The 8,183-nt window shown below is 44.1% G+C and overlaps 1 long non-coding RNA gene across 1 annotated transcript; it reads left to right on the top strand.

Moving 5' to 3' along the window:
- The first annotated feature begins 1,220 nt into the window (after positions 1-1,220).
- LOC114559235 (uncharacterized) lies at positions 1,221-7,032 on the top strand. Its single transcript, XR_003693043.1, has 3 exons — positions 1,221-1,298; positions 5,767-5,817; positions 6,953-7,032. It is a non-coding gene; the product is annotated as an uncharacterized LOC114559235 (long non-coding RNA).
- The last annotated feature ends 1,151 nt before the right edge of the window (positions 7,033-8,183 follow it).

Here is an 8,183-nt window from a genome sequence, read left to right as displayed (position 1 = left end):
GGCTGGGGGGATCCACGGTTCTCATTGGCTTTATAAGTCCTAATGTGAAAAAGCTTAACGTGGTTTAATGTACCTAAACAACGATCAATCATCACCAAAAAAAATCCTCTTCTATATTGCTCATCATAACCACTTAAAATGGTCAAATCCAACCCAATGGCCAAATATTATGAACGTTATCTGACACATTAACGTGAGATAACTTCTATAATCGTTGGATTTCGATTTGGCAGCTGAGGCACAAGAGAAAGGATAAGGACAGGCATATACACAAATGACTCAACAGATAGCAAGGTTTGTCATGAGCAAGACTAACTGTGCCCGTCTGGACCATGATCTGATGCAGAGTGGAGGAACGACCCGGTATATTACATGACCCGGTATATGACGCAGAGGTTGACTGTGGTAAAAGACAAACGTGTAGTAAAGGCATGGTAGATCACAATGAATTATATTAATATATGCGCTTGTACATGAACCTATGCTTCAGTTGAGGACATGCAGTATTAAGTAAACATACTCCTACATGTCAAATGTATCTTAGACAATGTGTATTGTACGCAACACTTTTTTAATGATATGTACATTTTGGTAATAAACAGCACTTGGCTATGCTTTATGAGGATACAAATCATAGTTGAATTATAGTTGTGTGTTTAGTGGAAGAGCACTGTGACAGCTTAGTCATGCAAAATGAGAAAAGGATACTGTTGTACTGTTGTACAGCAGCACTGTATGACGGTGGTCAGAAAGCAACAAGAGTGCAGCAACAAAGTTAATAGTTTGATATCAGTTTGACCATGAGAATAAGTTACTCCTCAACCTGTGACAGGCAACAGCGGCGCATTGCTCTTTCTGACCATCAGCATAGCTAAAGTCTGCCTAACAGCTGATGAAGAGGGCGTGTGCCAAAAGACTGGGACCAGTCTGTGCACCAACCAGGGGACGCTAAGTCTAAACCACGGTACTCCTCCAACTTTTAATAAACAAATCAAAATGCTCTTAGAGACTGATATATGAATTCATGTACTGTATAAGCCAGAAAATTCAGTCTGATGAGAGAAGCCTGTGTGCCTGCTCGACCCGTGTACACGTTTATGCTCTTATGATTTTACTTAAATAAATACTTGTTAAACTTTTAAATCCTCTCCTTGCCTACTTAGTGGATTTTGAAACGCACAAAGTGGTGACCCCAACGTGATCCACTAGGTGGCGCCAGAGGACTTTCCCCTGAATTGAGCAGACAGGACGGACTCCAGTTTTTCCTTCACTCAAAACAGCGCGCTGTCAAAAATAAGGTAAGCAGAGACCTGTTAATATCTAACTTCTGCACATTGAGCATAACCAAATTTTTGAGTGAAGAAGAACAAGAGTGCCGTTGGTAAATTGAATGAAATCTTAAGAGTATAAAAGAAAACTAAACAGTAAAACGAAATTGCAAAATAAGAACTGTTAACAGAGTGAAAAGAAAGCCTGTAAAAAGCTCCTGGTCTACTGTGACCTGGGAGTTGGGCAACAACAAATAAATCTAAAGAAAGCCTGTAAAAAGCTCCTGGTCTACTGTGACCTGGGAGTTGGGCAACAAAAAATAAATCTAAATTAGCCTGTAAAAAGCTCCTGGTTCGCCGTGACCGGGGAGTTGGGCAACAAAAAATAAATCTAAATTAGCCTGTAAAAAGCTTCTGGTCCACCGTGACCGGGGAGTTGGGCAACAAAAATTAAATCTAAATTAGACCTGTAAAAAGCTCTTGGTTCATTGAAATCGGAGAGTTGGGCAAAACTAAAATCAAAGAGGTAAACCTTCGAAGGTTCAATGGTCTGACGAGACCTATAAATTGGCTATAAAAGACTCGTAAAAAGCTTTTGATCTACAAGTGGTCGGAAAGTTGAATACATTGGGTGAAATAAAACCGTAAAAAGCTCTTGGTTAGAAAAATTGGAGAGTTGGTTTAATTTGACTTAATTAGAGGAATCTCAGTCGGTTGGTTGGTAGATACTGTAAAAAGCCAATGGTTGGTTATTCAATCGGTTGGTTGGTAGATACTGTAAAAAGCCAATGATTGTGAATTCACCATAAAAAGCTCTTGGTTAGAAAAATCGGAGAGTTGATTTAATTTGACTTAATTAGAGGAATCTCAGTCGGTTGGTTGGTAGATACTGTAAAAAGCCAATGGTTGGTTATTCAATCGGTTGGTTGGTAGATACTGTAAAAAGCCAATGATTGTGAATTCACCGTAAAAAGCTCTTCGTTAGAAAAATTGGAGAGTTGGTTTAATTTGACTTAATTAGAGGAATCTCAGTCGGTTGGTTGGTAGATACTGTAAAAAGCCAATGGTTGGTTATTCAATCGGTTGGTTGGTAGATACTGTAAAAAGCCAATGATTGTGAATTCAATGCAATGACAGAAAACGTTTTACATTTCGATACGGAGGCAGATTTTGAAGTATATTGTGAAGAGAATAAAATTACTAGAGCACTGTTTGATTTTGAGGTATACTGTGAAGAGGATAAAATTAATAAGGCACAGCTTGAAGTAGAAACAATTACTAGTGAAGGTTCATTGTGTGAAGTGTCCGAACGGACAGGAGAGAATACTTTAGGAAAAAAGTGAAACAGTAACAGGTAGTGGTGACGAAGAGAGTTTAGAGCTAGACTCAGATTTTGAGAGCAACATACAGCAGGACAAGAGACAGACTGACGTTACAGAGTCAAATTGACACTTTGAAAAGCAGAGACAATTGTTTGTTGAAAATATATATGGTTTCTTATATATAGTGTGTTTCGGGTGCTGTTGGGAGCTGTATCATGGCATAAAGAAGTGAAAGATTGTGCATACAGTGCTGAAATGGAAGAACTGAAAGCTTTTCTGTTGGTGAAACTGGGGAAGAAAGCACCGGGGGGGCAGCAGAAACAATGGGTTGAGACAGGGAAAAAGATACTCTGTAAGTGGGAAAAGGAAGGACTGTTGGCAGACATAGGGAGAGATGAGTGTATTGAGAACTTTGAATATCAGAGCAGAGAGTCAGGCACGAGTGGCAGACACAGAATGGAAAGAAAAAGGGAGTAGTAGGTGGGGGCCTGCATGGGGGCGTAAACAAAACAAAGCCGTGGAGAAAGATGTCACAAGGGGGCTGACTGAACTGCTGGGTAAACTGAAAAGGAAAAATGATAAGTTGGCAACATCTGGTGGCACAACTGAAGTAGTACCAGAAAAGACTAATAATAACCCAACCACAGCCACTGCCAGCATGTACCCTTCCCTGCCACAACCAACAGCACCTCCATCCTACGAGGCTATAACAGTGGTTCAAGCTCCTGTGGTGCCAGTAAAGAGAGGTGTACTGGAAGTGAATAGAGGAGTTGTCTGGGATGGGCTTCGTGATAAATATCCCATCAAGGCCAACCCAGAAGCCATGACAGGCCTAACCCTGAAACCAGGCGAAAACCCCATTGATTATCTTAACAGGGCTAAATCTCTATGAAGGTCAGCTTGGGGAGAGAAGTATGACCGCTCCAAGGCCTCCATCCTGCTGTGGAGAGAGAGATGCATAGCTGGTCTGCCTGAGCCAGTGCAAAAACAACTGAAACTCACCGTTGGCCTAGCTCACCTGCCAGAAGAACAATGGTTGGCACACATCTCCCATCACACCGACCTACATTGCCAACAAACAGTCAAAGATGATGAAGAGATGCAGCAATTGACCAAAACAGCTCTGAAGCTACAGGTATCGAAAGCCACTGAAGAAGTTCCTCATCCAACCACTCAGAGACCTAGTGGCTGAAGCTGGAAACAGAAACCTAAATGCTCTCCTCCAATGGTCTCCTGAAGCTGAAACTGCCTTCTCCCTCACTAAGGAAGCACTCTCCCAAGCCACCATATTGGCTGCACCTGACTACACCATTCCATTTCATCTTGATGTTTCTGTCAAGAACGGACATGTTCATGCCGCTCTTTTCCAGAAAAAAGGGGGAGACAGGTTAATGCTAACCTACCACAGCTCGAAATTGGACACTATTGAACAAGGACAAACATCCTGTGCTCAACATCTGGCTGCACTATCGAAAGCTGTCCAAAAAACTACCCACCTGGTCATGCATCACCCATTGCAGATCCACACGGACCACGGAGTGACCGCATTCCTGCAGAGCAATGCATTCACGTTAAGTACTGAACGAAAACTGAAAATACAGAAGGAGCTGAGACAACCCCACATCACTTTTGTAACCTCAGCCATCAATTTGGAAGACAAAATGGGACACGGAAAACCCCACAGCTGTGAAGAAGTGGCAGCACAAGAACTGAAACTCAGGCCAGACCTGAAAAACGAACCCGTGCCAGATGCACAACATTGGCTGTACACAGATGGATGCTGCTACAAAGGAGAAAATGGAAATGTGGCTGCTTATGCGGTGATGGAACAACACGCAGACGGTACACACACCGAAGTGGACTCAGGAATAATACCACAACCTGCATGAGCACAAATGGCTGAAATATTGGCACTCACAAAAGCACTGCAGTGGTCAGAAGGGAAAAGGGTCAATATCTACACAGACTCAGCATACGCACATGGAGCAGTGCATATAGATGGACCACAATGGCAGAAGAAGAATTTCCTGACCACCAGCAAGACTCCTGTCAAGCACAAGGATCAACTGGTAACCCTACTAGAAGCAGTAAAAGCGCCAGCAGCAGTGGCAATAATGAAGTGCAAAGGACGTGACAAAGCAGACACAAGGGTGGCAAAAGGAAATGAAGCAGCAGACCAAAGAGCCAAAGAAGTTGGAGGGTACACTCCCAGAGAAATGACACTGCAACCAGAGGGAGGACCAACAGAACTAACCACAGAAAACATGAAAGACATGCAAGAAGAGGCCGGACCATATGAACATTCAGAATGGCAGAGAAAAGGAGCATGCAAGGATAAAGACGGCATTTGGAGGTCACACACTGGACACATAGTGGCTCCGGCAAAGCTATGTCGACTATTGTTCCCAACCATGCACGGACCCACCCATGAGGGAACCAGAAGAACCCTTACAAACATGAAAGAACTATGGTGGCACCCATGGATGTCAGACAACATCACCAACTTTGTGGAAGAATGTGACACATGCAACAAACACAATAACAAGAAACCATTCAAGGCCCCAGCAGGAAAATTCCCTGTGCCTAAAGCCCCCTTTCAAGACATCACCATAGATTTCACAGATATGGGGCCAGAGAACAGAGTAGGGGGAAAAAGGTATCTCCTTGTAATGGCAGACAGATTCACAAAATGGGTTGAAGCGATGCCAAGTAAAGATGAAACAGCACAGACAGTTGTAAAATGGCTGAAAAATGAAGTAGTACCCAGATATGGCGTACCATGCACAATAAGATCAGACAATGGATCTCATTTTGCTATCAAACATCTACAGAAAGTAGAAGAGGCATTAGGGATCATACACAGATATGGGTCAGTTTATCATCCACAATCACAGGGATTAGTGGAGAGGGCCAACCAGACACTGAAAAGAAAAATCGCTAAAGCATGTGAAGGTACAAAACTAACATGGGTAGAAGCACTGCCGTTAGCTCTTATGTCCATGCGCAGTTCCCCAGGATCTGACACACACTTATCTCCTCATGAGTTACTGACTGGAAGAAAAATGCCAGGCCCACCCAGGGATGGAGGTCATATGCCATCCCTGGATGTGTGTAAACAAGAATATGATGACTAAATGAAGGCATTGACCAGTCTTACTTCAGTTTTATCTGAACAGGTCGCCAGAGCACAGACCCCGGGAGAAGAGGAGCCCCGGAGCAGTGTCAAGGTAGGTGACTGGGTGCGAGTGAATGTCCACAAGAGAAAGTGGACCAAGCCCAGGTGGCTTGGACCGTACGAAGTGAGGGAGGTTACCTCACACTCCGTCCAAGTAAAAGGCCAGGCAGGAGCTGCTTGGCACCACCTGACACATTGTGCCCCAGCACCTACACCTTCCCGTGATTTGAGGGAAGTTAGAGCTGATTTGATCAACAATGCCGCTCCCGTTCAAACTTAGGCAATCAGGCCAAGGGAGTGAACCCAGACAAAAATACTACTATGGATGCACATGGAAGGTCTGGGTAGGTATGCTAATATCTACAGCCATACTCGTTATGTTGTTATTTTGGTTCATAGATACCAAATATGACAGAGGAAGAAGGGAGGTTCAGGTGACTAGAACAAAAGGGACAGATCACATTGTCATTTATTAGGGGACACACAAGCACAGCCCTATTAGACCTATGCGACATAGTGCCATGCACCACCAAAGACAGAAGAGAGGAAGTCATATACATATGCGTCACGACCAACTCAGACAAGTGGTGTAGCAGTTGGAAGTGTGCCATAGCTAACACAGGCTCAGATTGGGGAAATGTGGGATGTGAACCATATGATACAATGCACCTTACGATAACACATAGGGACCTGAAATCCAGACTGAGTGTAGGTAGAAAGCAGGAAGGACGATGCCAGGAACAGAAATGTAATCCTATATATGTGACGTTGAAGGATCCAAAACCAGAGGATGCAGGGACTTTTGTTATGGGATTGTATGCTGAAGGGAAAGATCCATTAGGACAGTTCATCATTCGAGTCACAGACCCATGGAGTAATAGTACACCGTCCACATCCATTACTTCCCAGGTTGACGCAATGAACACAGGTATGGGTGTCCTGAAAGACTCTAAAGGGCCATTAGTGAAATATTTGAACCTAGAGGACTTTACCATTGAGGAAAGGTTGGAGATGGAAACTGGTTTCACACCCTCAGGTAACACGTGGCTCAAAATGATGAAATATACTGCTAGAACGCATAAAACGTCTGACTGTGTTATCTGTGCTAAAGCAAGACCTCATTTGGGGACCGTACCATTCCCACTCTCACCTGTGGACGACCTTATTGGTTATAATTGTATGTTAAGTCTTTACAGTGATGTGACCATGGAAAGTGATGTCTGCAGGACCCTGTCTCTCCTGTATCCCAGAGTGCGTGCAATACAACCGCCTCCAGGAGTGGTCCCCTACCCTGGTAACTATACTTGCATCACACAACCCAACAGCTCTACCATGAATGTGGGACACCTACCTTAGAAGTTTTGTATGTACACTTACAACACATCTTCGTTCGTTCCCAATGTCAAACAGTCGATGTTTAACAATCAGAGTAAGGGACTCGCTGATGTCTGGTGGATGTGTGGGACACAGCCCCGCCTTAGACCATCCTTACCTGCTAAATGGGGGGGAACCTGCGCCTTAGTGTCCCTATTACTGCCAATTACCATGCTTCCTATTAGCGCTGGGAAGCTAGAGGAGACAGTACAGTCTACCTACCACAAACATTCCTTGAAGAGGGCTAAAAGAGACACTGACTTGGGTTTTGGTACATGGGGAGATCCAAGCACCCCGTTCGGGTCTATATATAGTAGGGTGTATATAGATGCAATTGGAATACCAAGGGGTGTACCAGAGGAGTTCAAAGCTCAGAATCAGATAGCAAAGGGTTTTGAGTCTATACTGCCCTGGATAACTACAAACAAGAATGTGGACTGGATAAATTATATATACTACAACCAGCAGAAGTTTTTGAACCGGACTAGGGATGGCCTGAGGGGTGTCCGAACAATTATCCGCCTCCTCACTCATGGCATTTCAGAACCGTATGGCACTGGACATGTTGTTGGCAGAAAAAGGGGGTGTGTGCCACATGTTTGGAGATGCTTGTTGTACATTTATTCCCAATAATACTGCCCCGGATGGTAGCATCACTAGAGCCTTGGAGGGGTTGACCTCTCTAGCCAATGAACTAGCAGAGAACTCGGGTGTGGCTGAAAACCCCATCACCAGTTGGCTGGAGTACATTTTTGGCAAATACAAAGCAATTGTGCTCTCCATGCTTATGTCCGTGGCAGTGTTTGTGGGCATATTGGTGTGTTGTGGATGCTGTTGCATCCCTTGTTGTCGCACTCTGGTGAACAGATGGATTGATGTGGCTCTGACCAAAAAAGATCCCCAGAAAGATGCTCCTCCAGCCTACTCCATGCCCCTGTTGGGGATGGAGGATGGTGATGAGACTGATTCGGACAATGAAGGAAGTGAATCAACAATGTAATGCTATGCTATATTAATCTTGCTTCTTCTTCCCCTAGTGCGGAC

Source organism: Perca flavescens, chromosome 7, assembly GCF_004354835.1.
Source record: "Perca flavescens isolate YP-PL-M2 chromosome 7, PFLA_1.0, whole genome shotgun sequence".
Classification (NCBI taxonomy): Eukaryota; Metazoa; Chordata; class Actinopteri; order Perciformes; family Percidae; genus Perca; species Perca flavescens.
The sequence above is the reverse complement of the archived record's forward strand: the minus strand, read 5'-3'. Positions and strand labels throughout refer to the sequence as shown.